At 39.3% G+C, this 22,456-nt stretch overlaps 1 long non-coding RNA gene across 1 annotated transcript; it reads right to left on the bottom strand.

Moving 5' to 3' along the window:
* Positions 1-5,963: 5,963 nt before the first annotated feature.
* On the bottom strand, positions 5,964-21,374 carry LOC142052147 (uncharacterized). Its single transcript, XR_012658738.1, has 3 exons — positions 21,113-21,374; positions 7,032-7,148; positions 5,964-6,004 (listed from the first exon to the last, which is right to left on the bottom strand). It is a non-coding gene; the product is annotated as an uncharacterized LOC142052147 (long non-coding RNA).
* Between the last annotated feature and the right edge of the window lie 1,082 nt (positions 21,375-22,456).

The following is a 22,456-nucleotide window of genomic DNA, read 5'->3' as shown; positions in this document are numbered from 1 at the left end:
ATTTATACATATACAGACAAACCACCTTTCATTTCCACTTATAAAAAGTAACATCAAATTTACATAGGCATAAGTGAGAACATGAGTTTTGGGTGTATTATTCACATGCAGGCTTCCTATTCTTTCCAACATAGTACATCCTAGTCTCAAGAACAAAGGCTTTGGGCTTGTTATTTCTACAGAAAACATGCAAATGCCTCTAAATGCCTTTACACACCCACAATGAGGATGCAGAAGACAGGTCTAGCCCCATCATCAATTAGTTCCTTCATCAGAACTCCACTCAAAAACCTACCAGAGCTCCACAGTGAGAAAGCAGGAAGGAAGGAAGGAACAACTGCAAGGTAACACAACATGCCTGGAGAGCTTTGGTTTTTCTACCCCCAATTATTCTTATCACACCACCTGAATATATAACAGGTGGTAGTGCACAAGCAAAGATTGCTGAAGCTTGTCATCTGGGTTTAATCTAAATTTGGATCAAAAAGCAGGTCTATCAGAGACTCTGCACAGAATCCCAAGTGACCACTCACCAGCTCTCTGCAGTAGGATGCTTCATAGGAGAGCACTACAGGCTAGTTTTGTTTTGCTGGAATGAGCTTCAGTCTCATTTAAGGGATATGAACTAATTGCCTTAAAACAAGCGTAATACATGCTACAACGCATTCTGATAATCTTTGGAGAGACTTTGAAAGTTCATACATATTTCATCAGTACCTACTTACCTAAAAAGAGATATGAACTCTAGATGATTATTTCCTTTAAATGAGTTTTACAGTATATTTAAGTAAAGCTTGGGATGCAAGCTGGGACTGCAGAGTGATTCAGAAATGGGTCTAAAAGTTCCTGCAGGCAATACCTCTTTCTTCTGTTCTCCTATGCTAAATAGTTGCTCACCAGAAAAGAAAATTTCTGGCATAAGTAACATAGAACACTGTGTTAGGACTCTGTTGTGGCTTTTGTGGGCACTGACTTACCCCACAATTTTTCTCTTCTTGTAATGGCCTCATTAATACCAGATTAATCACATGAAACCTATCCTAGTACCTGTATTCTCCAAAATGCAATAAATTTCTAAAATATATATTACATATGCACAGAAGACATGTTCTAATATGTCTGCAAGTTCACATATAATTTTTAAGAAACAATTGCAAGCTTTCCCCATTTACTTTGCCAAACAAGATGAGAAGTTTTATATTTCAGAGCACCAGCATACAGAGACTCAGACTAGGAACAGCAATTCAACTTGATGCAGCCCAGGAAGTCTGCAAGCCTATTCAGCCTTTTTTTGCCTTTTCCTCACCTCCCTCCACCAAATATCTGAAGGTGTTTATGTTGTATTTGCTGCTTCTAATGTGAGGCTATCCAGAGATTCAAGGGGAATCACAACAAATGTATTTCCCCTCCTCTTGCCCAACCAGAGTAGGGCACTGCCTTCTCACAGCACTACCAGGGAGCGATCAGCAGATCAGCTCCAGGGGTAGCTGCTCTCCTTGCGTGTGCCAGATGCAGTCTACTGCTACTCTAATCCTGCTGATAACTGAAATTGCAACAAACTTTTCATCTCGGCAAATTCTGAATGGGATTTCACATGGGCGACGCACAGAGGTGTAGTCTGAAGAATTATGGAATATTAAAAGCCTGCTAGAAACAACTGAGGTGTGACAAGCCTTTTGAGGGAAGATGGTGAACAGAAGTGCAAACTTGCCCAGCAGCCGATGCTCTAATCTGATGACCTTCCTATAAATTGCAAAAAAAATCGTTTGATATGTTGCTTCTTAAACAGATTAAAAAATAACTTCTTGCAGAAGTTACTGGGCTAAGATTTTACTAAAATCAGTTACTTTGTAGTTGCTGGGAGTTGTATTATACTGCTGGTTTGTCAGGAAGCATATATTTTACCTTATCTTAAAAGAGTAAGTATTCTGTAGATAAACATCTTCACATAATCGTAGAAAAAGATCAGGTTAGAAGGGACTTCTGAAGGCATAAGGATCCCACCTCCTTCTCAAAGCTGGGCCAACTTCCAGTTTAGATCAGGGCCTTGTCCTACCGAGTCCTGAATATCTCCAAGGACAGTGATTCCAGAACCCCTCTTGGTAACCCAGGTCAGTGCTTGATCACACACAGGGTGAATAATCCTCTCCTTGTCTCCGATTGATTTTCCTTGCTATACCTCATGACCATTACTCTTGTGCGTCTTTGAGGAAAGTCTCACTCCATCTTCCTGCACATCTGTTTTCCAGCCCACAATGATCTGTGACCCTCAGCTGTACTCACCACACTTTGCCAACATATCTGTTATACTGAGGTACCCAAAACTTAACACAGCATCCCAGATGCAGCCTCATGAGTGCCAAATATAGGAGCACAGCCATTACCCTTAGCCTGCTAATGCCACACAACATGTGGTTCATTTTCATCACCCCCAGGGCGTGCTGCTGACTCACATTTGATGCCCTGCCCACCAAGACATCCATGGCATTTTCTGGAGAGCTGCATTATATGTACATTGTACACTTTTAAAAGTGTTTCTAGATTACCTTGGGCTTTGTACATTTTAAAAAGGCTAGTTTGAAAGATTGACATAAGACAACTGATTTTCAGATAGCGGAAGGTAACATACAACAAAAGCCTGCAAGTCATCTCACATCAAGTACCAAGAAAAGATCTCAAGTTTCTTCCTCTGAACATGCAAAACCATCACACACTGGTAGGTTATGCCACAGGCTTTGGAGGGTCTGGGTGACCCGTTTAATAGCTGAGCTCCTTATGCATGAGGCTGGTCTGGACAACATCCCTCCCCTGTACCAGGAGCAGCAATGCCACCTGGGTCCTACTCTGTCACCACAGAGATGCTTACCTTCACATTGGGAGTCACAAGCCAGGTTAAACATGTGCATTTGGCAGATTTGGCCATGCTAGAGGTGAGCCATGGCACTGCAGCACCAATGCACAGCATCAGGATTAGCCGATGTGTGAAATTGGAACCAGTTCCAAGACTCTTACTTTCTACGTAGCGATTTTACTTCACTGGTGTTTTATGGGTTTTTTTAGAAAAATCACTAGTAATTTTTAAATTCAGTGATATACAAGTGTACATGTATACATATTCCATATATATGAAATCCTACTTTGATTACCTTGTCAGACAAGCAAATAGCTGAGCAAGAAGCAGCTACTTAACACACAGCAGCTTTAGCCCACAGCAACATGCAGTGGTTAGAAAGAGATACCAAAGCTTAAGTCTTTAAATTTCTAAGTAGTTAGAATTGTCACAATATTGCAGCATCCTATCCATAGGCAAAATTAGTTACTAAGGTTAGGTTTGTGAAGAAATCCCAGGTATCCTCAATCTGCCTGCCTTCCCGCCAATAATAAAGCGCAGTAATCTCAGGATTTCAGAACTGAGAAAAAGGCATTGTTATTCATTGTCTTTGGAGCATGTTTTGGGGCACATTTGTTCTTCTGCAGCAACAGATACAGAAAAAAAGAAGGAAAAAGAAAGATAGAAGTGAAGTAATTTGAATGTTTGTGTTCAGCTATAATCAACCTTGTGACTCTTTCCAGTCCAGCAAAGACTTCATTTTACAATTTCTAAAGGTATATTGATACATACGCCTGTGTATTCCAAGTTAGCTGTAATGCTGGCTGAGCATAACCTGCTTTATCGTTGATTAAAGTTACCAAAAGCAAAAAGAAAACCAAAACATCCCCCACAACACTGTTTCGATTGAAAAGTTAAGATTATTTTTCTCCAAATAGGCTTGTGTTGGGGGAAAAATAAGTTCCTGCAGGCTGGGGGGGTCAGAGCTCAGCCAGCCAGCAACACCCACTGCTTTCTAGCACATTCAGTTTGAGCTCTGAAGCCTCTTGGCTGTAGCGCATTGCACAGCCTTTATGCTTGATCATTAAAGAAAGCAACTTGTCAGCACTGTACACTGACAGCTCTGAAAAAATAGATTTGAAAGGATCATATTCTGCAGGAAGCACGCATCCAAGAACACCAGCATTACCACCGTGTTCTTCAGAGCGCAGACACCTTTTTATCCAGTATCTCCAGAGCTTCAAAGAGAGCACCTGCTTACTTCATACAGCAATGAAATTCCACATTTTATGAAACATTCCCTTTTACAAGTCTGAAAGCTATTAGATTCCAGGACTCCCTGTTCATCTTCTGTCTCAGAATTATATATCAACATTAACACTTAGAATATCACAAAACAGTAATTGTCTGCTCACTGTTCAAACAACTTAAGACTTCCAACGATATGATTTCTTCAAGTTTGCCAAGAAAAAGAAATAAGTCTGTTTCAAAACATTCTTCAGATTAATCATGGCTCAATGTTAAAGAGATCTTTTTCTGAAGTTACTTATGAGTGTAAAATATAGGCCAGGGTTGTTTTGGAGACAGAGGATCAAACCTGTAACGTTCAGGTAAGTGTGAAAAGCAGGATGGCTGTAAAACCCTAAAAATTACACATGTGACTCTAGACAGTTTCTTCCATACTCAGTCTCCACCTGGCATTTACTCCGGGTAGACTGAAGTAACTAATGGTAAATAACATGTAAACAGAACACAATGCAGCTCCACAGACCTCAAAAGACAAAGAATGGCTTGGGTTAATGTGTAAAAAGAGACAGATAGGAACAGCTGTTGAAAAAACAAAGGAGATTTAATTTGAGTTCACTATTCTGATTGGAAATGGAAGCGGAACAAATGTTGGTTTCTTTCTAACTTCCATAGCAACCCACTCACACTGAAGTTATGTGACTCAGAAGCTGTTTTCTTTAAATGCAGCCATATGGCTTTTAAACCCTTTTGGTTTGATGCCCAGACACAGAATAATTATTTCATTTTATTGTCCTGATAGACTGAATACTCAAACTTTATAGTTTTACTCAAATTACTCAAGTTCCTTTACATTTCTCAGGTTCCTGCAAGTCAAGTCCAAAGGGCTTTGCCTTTTACTTTAAAAGAAAATGTTAATAGAAATCCACAGCAGAATTAGGGATGTATCTGGCTACTTAAAGAGATTTCACATTTTCCAAATACTCTCTGTATGTAATTATACCAAGATATTTGTTCCTGGCTTTTAATTCTATTTCCTGGCTACTTCATTGCCAGAGGATTAAAAATTCACATTTCTTAGATCAAGGTTTAAGCACTCAGCAGCAGTTACAATAAGTATGTATGCTCAAATGCCTACACTAAACTTCCATCATGGCAGAGTACAAAGTGTACCAAGACTGAAACACAGCCAGATTTATTACCCCGGGCCTGCTTAAACATATTTCTTAATATTCACAAGCTGCATAGCAACCTCACAAAATTATTTTAAATTAAAGCAAAATAGTATGACAGAAGTTCATACCCCTTTTTCAGTAAGTTATTGCCAATTTTAGGAAGACGTTTTACATTCAGAGAGAAAATAGTATTTTGTCACATTATTAATGTTTCATTTTTCTATTATATTTTGGCAATTATTAGAAAACAGAAACATTAGAACTAAATGACCAAAAGATCAGCTCACAGATGAAGAGTGCAATCTTCAATACCTCTCATCAGCCAGAAACTCAAAGTAGGTTTAGAACCATGGAAAGCATATTTCACAGCACAAGTGTCCTTGTATTGCCTACTTTGAAAATAAACTCTTTCAAGTTACTGTTTCTGTATTTTCTTTCCAATGTCCCATTCTTCCCCATACCATTCACTAATGGTTCATAAACCAAAAATTTACTATACCTGTTACTTTTTAGCACAATACTACAAAAAGTCAGTCATCAGATCTGTTTTTCCAAGGCAAGGACTATAATGTAAAAATGGAAGCTTTAGAAAAGAAGTTAAAACCAATCTTCAGAAAACCAACTCACCTTTTTTGTACAAGGACAGTTTATATCACAAAAAAGCTCCTCTGCATGTCTGGTGATTAGCTGCAAAATGTTCATGATCCTTACCTTACAGAAGTGCTCTATGGGCTGTGAGGTTGGCTTTTAGTATCTGCAGAGGCAATGTTAAGTTCTGCAGAATTGCAGCACGCAGTTTACATCCAATTTCTATGCCTATAGCTGTACCAAGCAAGAGTAAACAACCATTATTGTTCCAACAGGCAAGAAATATTATTTCTGCCCAAATCACGCAGTGGAACAGACATTGCACGGGCTACATACACTAGCCAGCATTACACTTGTAGTCACTGACTAGAGTAATATAGAGCAGATAGCCTGTAGTTGGAAAAAGTACATAATTTTCCACTTGAGAGAGTAAATTAAGGACATGGAAATCTCAGCTCAACTATAAATGTATTTCCTAAAGTTGGCCTGACATACCTCAAATATGACACTTCCCATTGATTTCAATGCCCCAAAATTATCACTTACAGATTTCCCCCTCCCCCAATTTAACACAACATTTAAGCACCTTTTATACTGATTTTATATTAAAAAAAGCTTCTTATTACCAGCCCTTAGATACAGTCTTCAGATCAGAAACAGGAAATAATGCTTCATTTTTTTTTTTTAAGTTAAAAACCCAAGAAGCTAGATTTGGTTTTTTCCTCCTGTCTGCATTCTTTTAGTTATTATGTAGTACCATCAGTGAGATGGGAACACAATGTGGAAAACATTTATAGCGCTGCAACAAAAGCCATTCTGCCTATTGCATGCTCATTGCAGATATCACAGCTAACTAATGCAAAGTGTCCATGTCTATAATATCTCGAACAACTACTTCTCCACACCTAGAGAACCAACAACAGACAACAATGGGAGATTTCTTTCAAGACACTCTCAAATCACAAAGCACAAGAAAACAGATTCAAGCACCTGAAAAAATCCCATATGGAATTGAGACATCATTTTCCAAAAGCATTTGACTTTTCAACTGAAGTACTTCAGATTTTCATATTCTTATTTCTTGCCAGTAGTTCATACAAGTTCAGCACATCATCACGTGCCCTTGTTTCTCCAACCAATTCTATGCAATACTGAGCAAAATGGAAAACTGTAGTAAAAAGTTCTTCACTTACCTTGTCCTTGTGCACTGGTCTGGTGACTCCACAGCATCAGAGTTATTGCTAATATCCAGCGTCTCCATCCATTTATTCCGCCACTTCCTTGTCTTTCAGCCATTGCATTATCGGGTGCTATACGAAGAAATATTGTTTTAGTTATAACTCTTGGGAAATATAGCTTTGGGTGGAGGAAAACAAAATCTCCACCGATTTCCACAGAACATATCTATCCCTCTACTTTAATAAATACCTACTGGTAAAAATGCTTTTTCATTCAGAACCTCCCTGACCGTGTTTGCTCAAGACTTACCTCGTGCAAGTAAGGTGCCTTGAAAACGCTTGAATTCACCTTTCATACAGAGGTCCTGAACTTCACAAAAAAAACCAGGTTCCAACCCTCCCAGGTTTAGGAGTCTTAAAAAGCAGCTCTTCACTGAGTCACTTGAAAGTTTTACTGTATAGAACAGAAACTCTTCTGAGGCAAAGAAGTCCCTCAGCCAGTGATTAAGTTGAGTTTTTTAAAAAGATGGGGTGAGGTGTGTTGGGGTTTTTTTTGGTGGGTTTTTTTTTTTACACCATTGAGTTGCATTTCACTGTGGGTTTTCCTGGACCAGCTACGTCTTCCAGTTGTCACAGCTTCCACAACATTGGCGTATGCAAAAATTACCTATTTATTATTCCCCCTCACCTCCTTTTTTAGCACACTGACTCAGGTCTGCTTCTTCAGAAGTTATGTTTAATCAAATACTGGTTTGTCAGAACTGTATTAATTACACAGGTCTGGCTGGACCCTGGCTGAAAAAAAAAAAAAGGATGTAATTTCTAGCCTAAAGCACAGGCAAATATCACAGAAATTGGTATGTGAACAGTTAGGTAATTTATCCAGCACATGGAAAATTGTGCAACAATTCCTTAAGTAGTTTTTAAAAAAATAGTATTGTAAAATCTTCTTCTGTTTTTCCATTATCAACCACTATAAAATTCTTGTAAAGTGTTGCAGGAATTTTAAAAGCTTAAAAAAACAAACAAACTGGAAAAATGCTAACAGAAGGGAATGTTTACATATTGGCTGATTAAGCATACTTTTAACTTTGCTATTATAGGAAGTTTCATTTTAAAATCACCAAAAGTATTTTACAAACCCACGAATGCAGATGCCATCCACAAAAAAAGGTTCAGCTGAAGTTATACTCAAACCTTAGTCCCCAACTGCGATCTATAATTTCTAAAAAAAAAAAAATCTCTGCTTTAAGCAGTTAAAAAGATTTATGCAATAAAACAACCAAAGTGAAACTACACAAGTTGTCATATAGAAGACTACTACATGTGAGTTTTTCCTCTCCCCGCCTACCCCCCACACATGGAGGGAAGGCAGGCAATGGAAACTACAAGAGTTTTCTTGCTTGCTTAGTTTGGGGGGTGAGAGTGGGGAGCATGTTTTCACTTTCTGTTTGATGTGACACTCAAACTTTCATTTTTTCATTTAATCACTCACCCAACTGCTATCCGCAATCACTAGATATCTGCTCATATACTTCATGTAGCTGTTCAGAATTAAAATTGGCCTTTGCTTCAAAGCTGGTTATGGAAGCAGACTTTTTGCACAGAAACACTTACCAGTGTTGCAAACACCTTGATTTTCTCATTAGGAGGTTGTTTCAAGCTCCACTAGAACAGCTGTTATTTCAGCAACACAGTGCCCTCCCCACCCAGAACGCCCCAGTTCCTCCCCATCCCCTCTCACACAGGCATATGGAGGGAAGAGAGGAAGGGATGCTACAAGGCTTTGTTTGTTTGTTTTGCCTTGGCCTTTTCCAGGCTGTTTAACCCCAAGAAGAAAGGGGAAGCAAACAACTGAAAATGATAGTCCCAAAGCAAAAGTGTAGAACAACGAACATGAATAAATGACCTAAATATAGATATACATTTTACTACTAAAAGGTCGAAGAAATAGTTTTGAAGAAACAGTATCTTGAAAAAAGAGATAGTCTGTTTCATTAATTTTCTTTCCCCAAACTAACAGACACATTTTTGATTCTCAGTGTAAGCAGACAGATGGTATTCAATTAGTTATTTACCTACTTTACTACTATTAATTAAAATCTCTAAGAATTTTTGTTTTCACTGCGTCTACAGAAAACTACAGTTCCATAAAAATCTGGCATTTGTATCTACAGCCCTGCTAGTTGTAATATAAATATCACAACTAAGCAAGCATTAAGATGCCTTATCTAAGCCCCTCAAGGACACATCTAACTTTTAAGTAGGCATTTTTGCTTGGAAGTTCATAACTAGTGAACAGAAGAAGGTGAAAGCTGTCTTATTAGGAGGAAGCCTAGAGGTCAACATCCATATAATTTGAAATGAGAATAAAAAAAGCAAAAATCATGAATTTTTATTTTGGATTCAAGAGACATTTTCTTCCACGTAGTAGCCATCCATGGAAGAAAGACAAAAAGCAAGGCAGAAGGAGGTGCAGGGGATGGGATGAAGTTGCACAATTCACAATGACACAAGACTGCAAAGAGAGAGAGGGAACCTAAGCCTGACAGATACCATTCCTGTCATATTTCTTGCCTTCTTTGAGACAATTTGTGAAGGCAAAGAAGCCAAGAAAAGCCACTGCCACATACGTAACAGAGTTCAAACTAGAACTTTCATTTGTCAAGGAAAATTCAATAGGAGGTTGTTATTATAGAAGCAGAAAACTGACTCAGAACCCAAAACATAAATCTCCTTTGAATCCTGAGCCTTGTTTTCCACACAATAGGTGCAGGGAAAAAGGTTTATCTCAAGCAAACACATTTCTTAATTAAAGAACAATTGTTCTAGGAGAGGCTATGCTGCCATAAAAAAGGTTAACTGCCAAGTCTATGACAACCTTTATGTCATTACTGTTTACACCAGTGTGCTTCAGCCCTTCTAATACAAGAATAAAACGACCAAGGACAGAATCAAGTTATAAGTATGCTGAATTAATAGGAACAGCAGGTACAACAGGTCAGGAAAGGTAAAGAGAAAGACAAAGTCTTTTTTTTTTTGCTCCACTTTTTCCTTTAGTTATCTTGTGAAAGAGCTGATAAGAAGTAACATTAAAAAAACACCAAAACAAACTTTAAAAGCATACTTATATTTTTATTCTTGCAAGACTTATTGAAGGAAAGCCAAGAGGTATACAAACCACCATCCTCCAAGGGACAGAACCCTCATTAATCACTCTATCCAATTCTCCAGGGAAAATCTGTTTCTATTCCACCCCCCAAAACCTGCTTATAAAGGAAAAGTATCAGTGAAGAAAAAACACCAGACTAAGAAAGATCTAAAATCTTACCTATAGAGCTTTTTTCTCTCTGCTCTATCTTCTTAACCAACCATTTTTCCTTCACTGGTCAAGAGAAAAAAAAGGCAACCCCACACTCTTCATGGTTTCTCCAATCAGGGCTCAGCTGAATTAATGAGCACCTCAACATAACTTAATGCAGCTGTGCTTACACATTTCCTGCACCAGAAAGTATAGAGAAAATATCAACCATCACTACTGTTTGCCTTTTTTCCCCCCTCTGAAGGTATGCGTATAACAATACTCTATTTGAAAAATAGCTATAAGAACTACCCTTGCCAGCTTCACAGCCAAGAGAAAAATCACAAGGGGTCCTTCTTCCCATTTGTTGACAATTAGCTGTAACTAATTTAGAGTGAACCAGGTGCAGTGAGTTGGTAGCACACCAGCTTACATGGATAAATCTGTCATATAAAGGACTGGAACAAAGTTTGAGGTTTGTTTTAGACAAGACTTTTGTTGAAGTAGTGTTGGCATGAAAAGCTAGGAGGCTTTTGGTTGCATTACCAGAGGTTCGTTGTTATCTCAGTGGCATGATCCATTAAAATCTGTAGGCTTTGCAGAATTTGATTTGGGGGTGGCAGTAACTTACTGCTTTCCTTCTGTTTCTGCTTAGGTTATTTTATATGCTTTTGTCTTGCATGAATCACTGAGTATATCAACTATGTAGACTTAAGAACCCTTTCTAGTATAATTAATTTATAATTTTTTTTACAAAATTACATTATTTAAAACAATATTTAGTCTATGCAAGCATAGACTTGATAAATGACATGAAAAATATGCTAGCTTTCTGGTATATCATAGAAATGTCACTGTTGCCTCATAAAAGGACAGTTACTGTTGCAGATTAGAAAGAATTTAGTCACTTAACTCTATTTTAAAGAAGTTTTCCTCTCCATACAGCACCAATGAAATATCTGGCAGAGACAGTGGAAATGGATAAATGGCTTCTCAGGCCACTGTTAGTACAAACAGGCCTCCCTGTATATACCTTTCATTCATGCATTAAAAAGATACCCATTTATTTATTAAAAAAAGTACTGAAATAATCATTGCACCTTGCTGCTACCACTCTGTGGCTAATGCTACAGCCTACAGCTTATATGGCTATAAATACATTCTTCAAACAGTCATCTTCAGAAAAGTGTTAGTCAGATAAAGTGAGGCAAATTACTACATCATGTAGGATTGTAATTCCTAGCTCAGACTACAGCCTGAAAATTGAAGACTCACATATAATTGAGGTTGAAACCTATGTTTTGCCCTACTGGAATTTCTTGTGCTTAGGTTTAGAAAGTAATCCCATTCTTCTCTCTCTCCTTCAAGAATACTTGTACATTTGAAATTTGTAACTGTGCCTAATAAAAGGAAGATAGTAATAGCAAACATATACCTTAAAAAAAAACCAAAACAGCTTATGTGGTACTTAGCATATTGTTGAATGTATCACATAAAACTGCTTTCATAAAATAAATTTGAGATAGATGGATGAACAAAAAAAACCCCACCATCAACAATTTTCTCAGTTGTGGTCATTAAACAGTTGATAGGTCATGTGTCCCATCAGTTGGATCTCTCTGAAACGGAAATCTGATACAAAAGTTTTGACAGGCGTATGAAATGCTCAGTTACACAGCCAGGCACAAATAAAAGGGGGGGGAGAAAAAGCCCAAAACAAAACACCAAAACCACAAAATATCCTTTAAAGTATTTTGAATGTTATAATCACTGGGAATTACTGACGCCTGAAGAAATGCCAAGGACAGGCTAAAACTTTGCTAATACAGATTGACAAGTCTAAACTGGATGCATTATACTGAATGAGAACCTAAGTGCCTGAAGCCAGATTCTGATCTTCCTTACATGCAGAGAAACCTATGGTACCAGCAGGCTTGTTTATATCCATGTAACTGAAATCAGAACCTGGTCTGATGCATTTAAAATAATTGAATTTATCACTGATGTCTTACTTTGCCTGTTACAAAGACTGTATTTTTTAACCTCATTTCTGTTAGTGCATTACCAAAGACATTATAAATACAAGATCCCTCTGAGGGCCATCTGTGGAACCAGATACTATCCAATGAGGACCTCTCTGCAGTATCAGGATTGTTTACACTGTGTAATGAACAGTAATGATAAGATTTTTCCTATTTAAACTCAGAAGCAATACAAGAGCAGCCTAACAACATCCACATCAGAGGTTTTCAGTGTTGCTTTAGGCAGGTCAAAGCACTCCCAGTCCTCAGTTTTAGCTGGTGGCCATTGCCTTTGTGCGTGATACATCACGAACTCCAACCTGAGATCTCCAAGAGCCCAGCTGGAGGAAAACAGAACAGATAAGCAGATATACCTGTCGGTTTGGAGACAGCTCTGGCTCAAGTTAGATGCCTGAAAGGGTTCACAAACCCCCTACCTTGCAGGCATACCTTCTGCACTGTGCTATGGCATGAGAGGGAAAGTCATCTTCCTCCCTTTCTACAAAAGGGGGCTTGTAGAATGTGAGACAGCAGGGCATGCAAAACCTGTCTCCTCCTTCCTAACACTATGACAGATTTATGAAGAGGAGGAAATACTTAGTTTTGAAGGGGCTGGGAAGGCTGGAGCAGACATTCCCACCAATGCCAAGTTCTTAATTTAGGAGGCGAGTCTTCCTATGCCTCCTCCATAGCCAGTGAAGAGAAAGAGGACCCCCTGGGAAGGCACTGGAGAGCACCAAAATTAGACTACAGCTGGGATTCGCTGCAGAGTAGATCCTGAAACCTCCACTGGCTACTGGAGGGGGTCAGAGACCTTGCCTCCAGTTGGAGTATAAAATAGTCTACGGTGCATAGTCACAGTCATACAGGCATCTCCTCCTCTCCACCTCCCCACTGGAGCATGTTCCCTCATCTGTTGCTAGAACAGAACTTCTTGCAATATCAGGACATGTGCCTCTGTATGCCAGGATGATTTCTTCAGTTGAGGATGCCTGCCAGGACTTATGTGGTATAATTACAAACTTTCCAAAACATATTTAGTAAGAGTGATTCAGAGCATCAGTTAGCAATTTCTGATTACTCAGTAACATACTAAATCATTAATTCACTAACTTATAACAAGGTTTGCTTTCAGAACCTTTCAAAATTTAAGTAACTATTGATTCTTCCATACTCTGATTAAAATTTGAAATTAAAAAAATGTAAAAGTTGTCAAATTTTTAAAATGAAATTTTTTAAACATCAGATTAATGCTATAAAGAAAACAACATGTGTAGTGCTAAGAGAGAAAAAAAATTACCTACAGGCATACTGTAACTGTGAATTAATGGTACCTGAATGAAGGCCAATATGTTTTGACCTAGGTATTTAGCCTTCAGAAAGATAGTTTCTTCAGTTCTTTTGTGTGCTGAAACTTATCAACTTTAATTTTATGAAACTTTCTGTACCTTCATGGCAATTTCATTAAGACTGAGAAGGGTTTTTTACCCAAAATGTAAAAAATTACTTTGCAATAGAAACCTTAATTACTGGATGACTTCTGCTTTTAAGATTTTTCTTGCAGTTGTTCAGATGATAGTATCTGATACAGGAATTGGCTGCATCACTACAGAGAGCAGACAATAGTTGTGGAAACTATAACAAGTGGTTGAAAGCAGTTCTGTTGCCACCCACCACTCAAAAATATTGGTTTACTTTACAAGTGACCAAATAAAAACCAATTTTTTGTTTTTCTTCTGGTGTGGCTGCTTTCAGGGTTCACATTATCAATCCTTTCACAAAACAGCAGCAAAATTCAATCTCAGAAGCAGAGATTCTTAGGTAAGGCATTTATCCTTAGACCAACACTTTAGAAAAAAATACAAAATATCAAAGATCTCATAACGGAACAAAAAGAAACCTCTTAAATCAGGTATGTTCTTTCTTGTAAGAAAAAGAAAATGAAATGCAGCATGGTGAAATGTGAGCATCTGAATTAGTTCCCTTTATTTTTTCCCCAACCCCCAAAAAAATCCAAACCACCCTTTCAAACATATGTATATAGTATGTTACACAATATCAACAGGCTTTGGATAAGTTTGAAATAGCCAACACCACCAAACTTGCAGAAGTCTTGCTTGCAACCCTATTTATTTATAATCCTCGATTTCCACATTCAAAACACATCCCTAGGTACAGCATCCTGCAGGTTATAGTGAGAAGTCATCATGTGAATGATGAGACTGCAGTCTGCAGTCATGAGACCTGCAGTCTGCAACGGTCTCTCTCACTAGATTCACATACCAGGAACAGGCTGATGCTGCACAAAGGGGAAGGAGCTGTGGTGTCATGGTCATAGCTGTGAAACACTGCATCTTTCCAAGGACCCAGGCACAGGCAGCTCATAGGTCTTCCAGCAAGACCCTGGTGCCTGGATCTCCAGAGGGGCGGAAAGCAAGCGTCACTGTGCTACCAGTGCATAAGGCAAGCTTCCTTCTTATTACACCTTCCACATACATGCAACTTACCCTAGGACTAAATATACCAGACCATTTACAGAAAGAGCAGGTCCTCCTACCACCATAAGCAGCAGCTGATACAGACCATATCGCCTGGCACGCAAGAGGAGGACTCTGAAGTCACATAGCCCTCTCCATTTTGCAGTGGACTGCATCCAGCCCTGCTCCCCCACTACTAAAACAGGAATACAGCTATCACTACCTATTGCCAGACAACAGCACTCATAATCAGGTAACACCATTTACCAGCAGGTGCTTGAAATGCCGTAAGTTTACACCTGAGCATATCTGGTTTGTGTGACTGTACGAGCATTTCTCATCGGTTGTAATGTGCCCCACCATACAAAATCGCATCCTGTTTATTCCAAGCGTTGTATGCCTTACTGAACCCAGACAGTGCATCACTTTTCTAACAATCCTAAAAGAAGATTATTATCCACATCCAGCTGACACTATGATGCTTCAGTCTGATTCACAAAGGAGAACAAAACCAAGGAGTAAATAAAACTGTGACCAATAAACATAACTTTCCTAATTACAATAATCCATACAATCTGCTTTTGCATTAACAGATCAGAATCAATATAATTGACTTTTGTTCCATAAAACCATTTGTTTTGGTTTTCTTTGCCATCTCATACACAAAGAAGTAAACTTACACTGCATTAAGAAATTTTAGGTAACTGGCTCTGTCAATACAGCATGAAGGATGAGGAAAAAGTGAGTAGAAGAGTAATATATTTTTCACAAAGTATTGGATCCCATGAACAAGTTAATGATGTTTGAAAGGGAGAAAATGTGAGGACCGAAAGTTTTCAAGTTGCTGAGTGATAATAATGGTGCCATCTATTGTGCATCCATCACACTGAAGTGCTTGACATGTATTTTGGACTGTTTTTGTGCATTTTCTTTATGATGATTAATAGTGGCATTGCACCCCCTGAAATAGCAGCCCATCACACAGAGAAAGGTGTACTAAATTAAATTCATATGATAGCAGTTTTGATCTCAGACACACATGGAGAAAGTACTGAGAGGTTAGAACAAAAAAGCCCGTGAGAAATACTCATTTCTAAGATGAGGGTCCACAACAAACAAGAGCAGAGAAAACAGAGTAGGGGAAAAAGCACTGCTTAAACACAGGTGCCTTTCTGAAGCATCCATTATTCTGATTTATTTTCCCCACTTTACATTTACATTAGAAAGTGGTAAAGTTTAAGATGTGTTTTCTTTTGTTACACTTTGAAGGAGAAAGGGGGGTGCTACAATAGATAATTAAATTTCTGTAAAAGGAAGGAATAAAAAGTGATGTGCACCGCCTGCCTGCCTCTCACGTCCTGGACATGCTACTATGGTCTGTTTTGTCTCTAATACAAATCAGAAGTACACAGAGGCTGATGAGACTTACGTTTGTTTTGCCCTGGGTCATTCAACATTTAGGCTACAGCATCTCTTCACCTTTTTTAGTGCAGAGAAGAAGCAAAGCCAGCACTGAGACACCTCACCGGTGCCTTTTGGTCTGGTGAGACTGGAAGCAGGGCTTTGAAGCCCCCTAAGATGACCAAAGCAACATAAAGATGTTTCAGTGTGAGCATACTTATGCTGTCACATTTTAGCCTGCTGCCTAGAAGGATGAAGGCAGTTACTATGGCTCAGCTAACAAGCTCTAACCCTAACTTCATCTCTCCAGAGGGGGAATTTAGCAGGGGAATTTTCAGGGTGCACCCTTTGCTCTGATGGAACGAGAGAAAATAAGGGGAAAAAAATCCCTACTCCCATCAGAAGAGCAGGAATAATAACTATCTGTATGAGTGTCATAATGTATGTCTAATGACTGGAAACCACTCTGAAATATCTGGATGTGTCATTCACAAACAGGAATGGTAAATCACTGCTAGAACTTGCTCGGGAACCCATGCAGCCCTGTGCTCTCCTGGGAGCACAGAAGCAGAACCATGTTACAGCTTCCCCAGCGTGGGAGCATGGCTTCAGAAATCAATTATTCAGTCTCTAGCAGCAATCAACAGCCTCACAAGTCTTAATGGAGAGCAGCTAAGGGATGGGAGATGGCAGTCTGATTTGTGGATCAGCTCAGGTGCATGCAAGCAGCACAGTAAGGTCTGAGTAGGTTCGTCAAAGACTGCTGCCTTTCATAACTGCCAACATATGAATAAATAAGTCCTGGTTGTGCTATTTGATATGCAGAGGTTTTCCAAATGTGCCTGAGAGAAAGTTTAATCCCTACTGGCTTTTGCTTTTCTTTTTTTGTTCACTTACAAAGGTACATAATAATATTGTACAGGACTGTTCAGAAAAACTGAATTAGCTGGAAGTTGGTCTATTGAATACATTCCAGTGAGGCATCACACAGTATAATAAGAGATCTGATCACAATCTAATAATTTATTGAATAACAGTGTTGTTCATATACTACATATTTTTACATTATTACCAGTATCAAGCCATACTGGCAGAGTTATTCTTGCAAATCCCCCCTGCCTAACCTAAAATAATCTTTATAGACTTGGAAAAAAATTCCAGTGCAGAATAACTCTGAAGAATGGGAAAGGTCAAAAATTCACCTAAGTTTTTGAGTGGTAGTACCAACAGAGATAGGAACAGTTGGTTAGTTTTTTACCTGCTACTTTGAGTATGCAAAATCCAGGGAGCCATAAACCCCAGGGGAATGACATAGTTAATGTTCCACCTGTACCAGCAATCACACCTTTGCCTATTCAGAGAGTGCATAATTCACTGAAAAGTGGTTTGAAAGTAGTCTAGCAGATTTTAATATTTATTGGAATTACAGTTACATCTCTTTTAAAGGATGTCTCCCGATTTTAGCTGTCTGGACTTCTATAGGATAAAAAGCACAATAGCTAGGAAATTTCAAAATCCTGAAGAAATTCTTTGAATAACTTTCTGATGCACAACAATGTTGTATCTAGTGATTTAAAAGTCCTGATCCACCAGGGCTACAAAAACCTAACTTTGAGGGCAGACACTTGCTGTCTGTGAGCTGAAGAGGTCTTTATTCCGACCAAGCTTCCTGAGAACATGTCACCTTAAATCCATCATTCATCCAATGTTTTACATCACAGATTCTAGGCTCTAGCTAGTTGATTTCTGTGACAGAAACTTCTTGTTTACAGGGTGAACAGGGAAGGAAAATCTTCTGCAGCCATTGGGTTGGAGTTATTGCTGTGGGGCATTTGTCTTATGTTTAAAATAAAAACTAGCATTCCTGGAGGCTTTGGGTTTTGGAAGCTGTCATAATGAAGAAAGTAAAGCAACTTGCTACATCATGCTTTAAAACAGGTAAGAGAAGGAGAAAACATTATGCTGTGAAAATCAACGTAGTATTTAATATTATCTTTTCTCCACAGCCAAGAGCATGCTACCTTCCAGATGCCCAGCCACGACTCCCGGTCAACGCCCATGAAGTTGTGAGGTGCCAGGTAGAGCTGATGAAGAAATTTTGCTGATTGAGAAGCAGACCAGCAGATAAAAGAAAAATCAATGCCTGAGCATCAGTATAGTGTAATAAAAGCAATACCTCATTTTGACACCTTGACTGAGGGGGTTTTTTTGGACAAAGACTACCATTATTTTCCACTTTCACCAAAGTTTAACCCCTGATGTCAAGGTATGTTTTTCTGTGTTGTCCAGTATAGGTGACTTCTGCCTCAGCTCGAATTGTAGTCACATTGCTTGTTTTTCTTTCATAAAGGTTACTACTACTCTGTTTTCTGCAAAGACTTTTCTTTTGCTCACAGTAAGCTCAGTATGCATTAGTAGGATAACAGAGACTAATTAAATACTGTGACTGAGATACTCAGATAAACAGGTATTTGGGCTCCAGGGATTTTTTTCCCCTCAAAGGTGCACAGTGCTTTCTCCTTCTCATGAAATATTTCATCAGTAGAGACTTCATAAGGGGTCGTTTGTTGTTGCTTATCATTCCTAGCTGACCCTGTAACAGGTTCTCCACCTTCAATGTTTAAAGGCAAAGCCCTTGAGCCGAAGACACTCGAAAGTTTTTTCAATGAGCTGAACCATGGATAAAGATTTAATCTAATGCCAATTCCCCACATTCATTAAGATCAGTTATTCCACAGAAAAACCCACATTTCCAAGGGAATTGATGTCAGATAAACTGTTCCTCCACTGCTCAGATAACTGACAAAGAAAAACAACAGTTCAAAACATTCTTTAAACAGATGACTCAGCTTCCAGTTTTGTAGGCATGTTAGGCAATTTCAACTGCTACTTGTGAAAAAGCCTGATGACCTTTCGCAGTTGGGAAACTTATTTTAGCACAAACAAGAAGTAATCAATGAGGCACAAAGTAAGGTAATAGTGCCCACCTACTACTTGAACCTGTGCAAAGATTTACATTGGAAACATTAATTCTACTGAATTTTAGACAAAACACATTAAAAAATGGCTTTCACCCATAAAGTTATTTCTTTTCCTTATCATTCCTCTATGACTGGATACATGATTGGTGGAATTTTTTCATATTTATTCTGATGTTTGCTTACAATCAGCTTAATTTAGGAATTCTGGAATAAAGGAATCCTCAGGATAAACATTTTTCTCTGTTGATTTCAAGAGTTCTACTGACGTCAGCACAGATATTTTTGGATTCATTCTGAAGTCAGAGAAAAACTAGCAACTGAAATTCATAACTACTCAGAGGAACAGTGCACCATAAGTAATCTATCAGAGGCTTGAGCAACACATAGATCAGGTGGAAATCCTCTGCATGCAGGTGAAGGCCATTTAAGACAGGAAGAACACACACTTACACGCAATTTCCACATATTAACTAAAAAGAAACCTACACATCTGTTGGTTTGAGTTTTCCTCAATTGCACATAGATTATTGTTACCAAGTAAGACTGACAACCAAATGTAAATTGTAAGTGTTAGTTATATCAATATCCTTATGAAAATACTGTATCAATATTAATCATTCTTATTTCTCTGACTCACATTGTTGATGGAGTCTTGGATGGGAAAATGCAGGTAAACACCTTCTACTTGCATCAGATTTGAACTGCAGTAGAGTATACCTACGTCTCACCACCCAGCGTGAGACATAAGACAAGTGAATGAATCCTTTTAAAAAATTTGTCTCTGTACTTCTGGCTTACACTTTGTGTAATGACCAAAAGCAACCCCATGTGCACTACAGCTATCTCCAGCTGTATAAAAATGCCAGAGAAATAGTGAAACATGTACCAGCTGCCAAGAAGTAGCTGAAAGGTAATACATAACATGTAACTCCACAATTCATTTCCACTATTAATTTCCATAACATTAGGAATAAAATGGGTTTGACCTTCCACACGTATTTTAATTCATGAAGTGTACATATATATATAAAAAGTTAAATCTCAAGTAAGTGACCTAGTATCAACAACTTTAAATAACAAGCCATATCTTTGGCTAGAAGGATAGTTATTTTCCCTGATTTGCAGCTGGTACCCTGGCTATTCTTGACCCAAGTTTTTTTGTTTTTTTTTTTTTTTTTTACAATAAAATTAGAAACTATTTCTGCAATCCTAAAGGCCTATGTAAGTACCCATCTTGAGTATTAATGTTCCTTCTTGACCATAAATTCTTTATCTATACATGTATGTATGCAATGCACATATCTCCTCCTATCCAAAGTTATGAAAACTGCAAAAGAAAGGCCTCCTGCTGTGCTGCTTGCTGAGAGCTTAAATTTATAAGGTCATCTTTCCTTTGGTGAAACATGCCTTTAGTGAAGTGCCATCAAACTCATCTGCATTTGTATTACTTCTCCCAAAGCTAGTTACAACTATTTTTATTGCCTAACTTTTTCTTATTACTAACATCAACCAAATTGAATATGTTTTGCTAGTTCTAAATTAATGAAGGAAGTCTGCAATTTCCAATTTATGTACTACACTCTAATACCTTTTATGAGCTAAACTGCTTTGTATACTGTAATCCATTATTTAAAATCAAGGACTTTGGCATTTTTATGCCTTGATCTGTATGTAAAAGAGGATAAATGAGGAAAACTCCTATGCCCTTTCTTCACACCATGACTTTACTGATCCCCCGCCCTTAGCTTCGGCATTAAGATTTTGAGGGATGCCTGGAACAGCCCAACAGGAAGCAAAGCACAGTTTTGCACCAGGAGTTACCCCCGCTGCCCCGGGACATATTTTGCCCCTGGGCTCCGCACGGCCCCCAACCCAGACAGACCCTGCTTCCCCACCTCCAGGATTCGGCTCTTACCTGGGCAGCGGCAGCCTCGAAACGCTGTCCCGGGAGATGCCGGAGGCGTGCCCTAAGTTTGTCGGGGAAGGGCTGCGGGCAGATCCCGTTGGAATTAAAGCCCCCCCCTCCCCACCCCGCCCCGGGGTGCACGGTCGGTGGTTCTCAGAGTCCAGGCGGAGCAAGCTTGCTGGCTCTGTTAAAGGATGGGGGGGGGGGGGGGAAATAAATAAATAAAACCAAGGAGGTGGGGGTGGAGAGCGAGAGGACAGCACCCGCTCCCACCGGCTTCTGGCGGTGCAATTATTGCAGCCGAAGGGCGGAGTTAGTTTAATTCCAGGGAAACGCGGCCGCACGCACGGGCGGAGTCGGAAAGTTGCCGCGCTCCGGCGGGCAGCGGCCGCCCCGCTTCAGCACCGCGGACAGCGGCGGCCGCCGCGCCCCGCCCGGGGGACCCGGTCCCGCCGCCGTGACGTGTCCCGGTCCGGCTGCCGTGACGTGCCCATTCGGCAAAAAAACGCCTGCGGGAAAGTACGAGCTCCGACTGATGGAAAATCGACCGTGCCGCTAGGCAAACTAGTCCAATGGTTAATTGTCATCGCACGTAGAAGTTTGCCTGTTAGTCCTCCTGGGATTTCGCCAAGTGGCTTCTGGCAGCCGTCACCAGCTGAAAGTAGGCATCAGGTCATGATTGCCTGCAGAATCACTGATATCCTACCAATACACATAAATCATATTTTCCTGCACGTATTCTGACTGATCAGTGATCCACTACCACTGGCTGATAAATATTATTAATCGCATTCCACTGCTGGGGACATTGGGACAGACAAATTAAGAATGATCGAGATTACATACCTAAACCCAGATCCTTACATGACTCCAGATCCGAGTGTACCTAACACACGAGATCATCTTCCTCCTCAGATCACTTCTTTCCCTCCTCCTTGTTCCTTGGGTATAAGTTTGGCACCTCAATGGCACTACAAGCCACAGCTTGGCCATCAACTCTGGAAACTTTTCTAGACCTCACCTCACACTGAAATATGATTTGAGGTCCTCCAAATTCAGAAAGTTGCTATTGTGAATGTAATACTCCAAGACAAAGGAGCATGGTTTTGTGATGAACTGTCAATAAGGAGCATGAGAATAGATATTTTATCTACACAGATAAGTGTTAAGCAAGGGGGACATAAAATTCACATTTTAGGGTCTCTCAAGCAGAAGGGAGATAATTCACCTTTTGTAAACCTCAGCAAACAAAATTTTTCAGGAATTAAATACTTCTTATCTTCAGAGTTCATGAAATATTGAATAAGCATTCCAGGACAACAAACAAGCTTTGTTTCAGCATTGTAGAATAAG

This window comes from Phalacrocorax aristotelis, chromosome 1 (genome assembly GCF_949628215.1).
Source record: "Phalacrocorax aristotelis chromosome 1, bGulAri2.1, whole genome shotgun sequence".
Classification (NCBI taxonomy): Eukaryota; Metazoa; Chordata; class Aves; order Suliformes; family Phalacrocoracidae; genus Phalacrocorax; species Phalacrocorax aristotelis.
The sequence above is the reverse complement of the archived record's forward strand: the minus strand, read 5'-3'. Positions and strand labels throughout refer to the sequence as shown.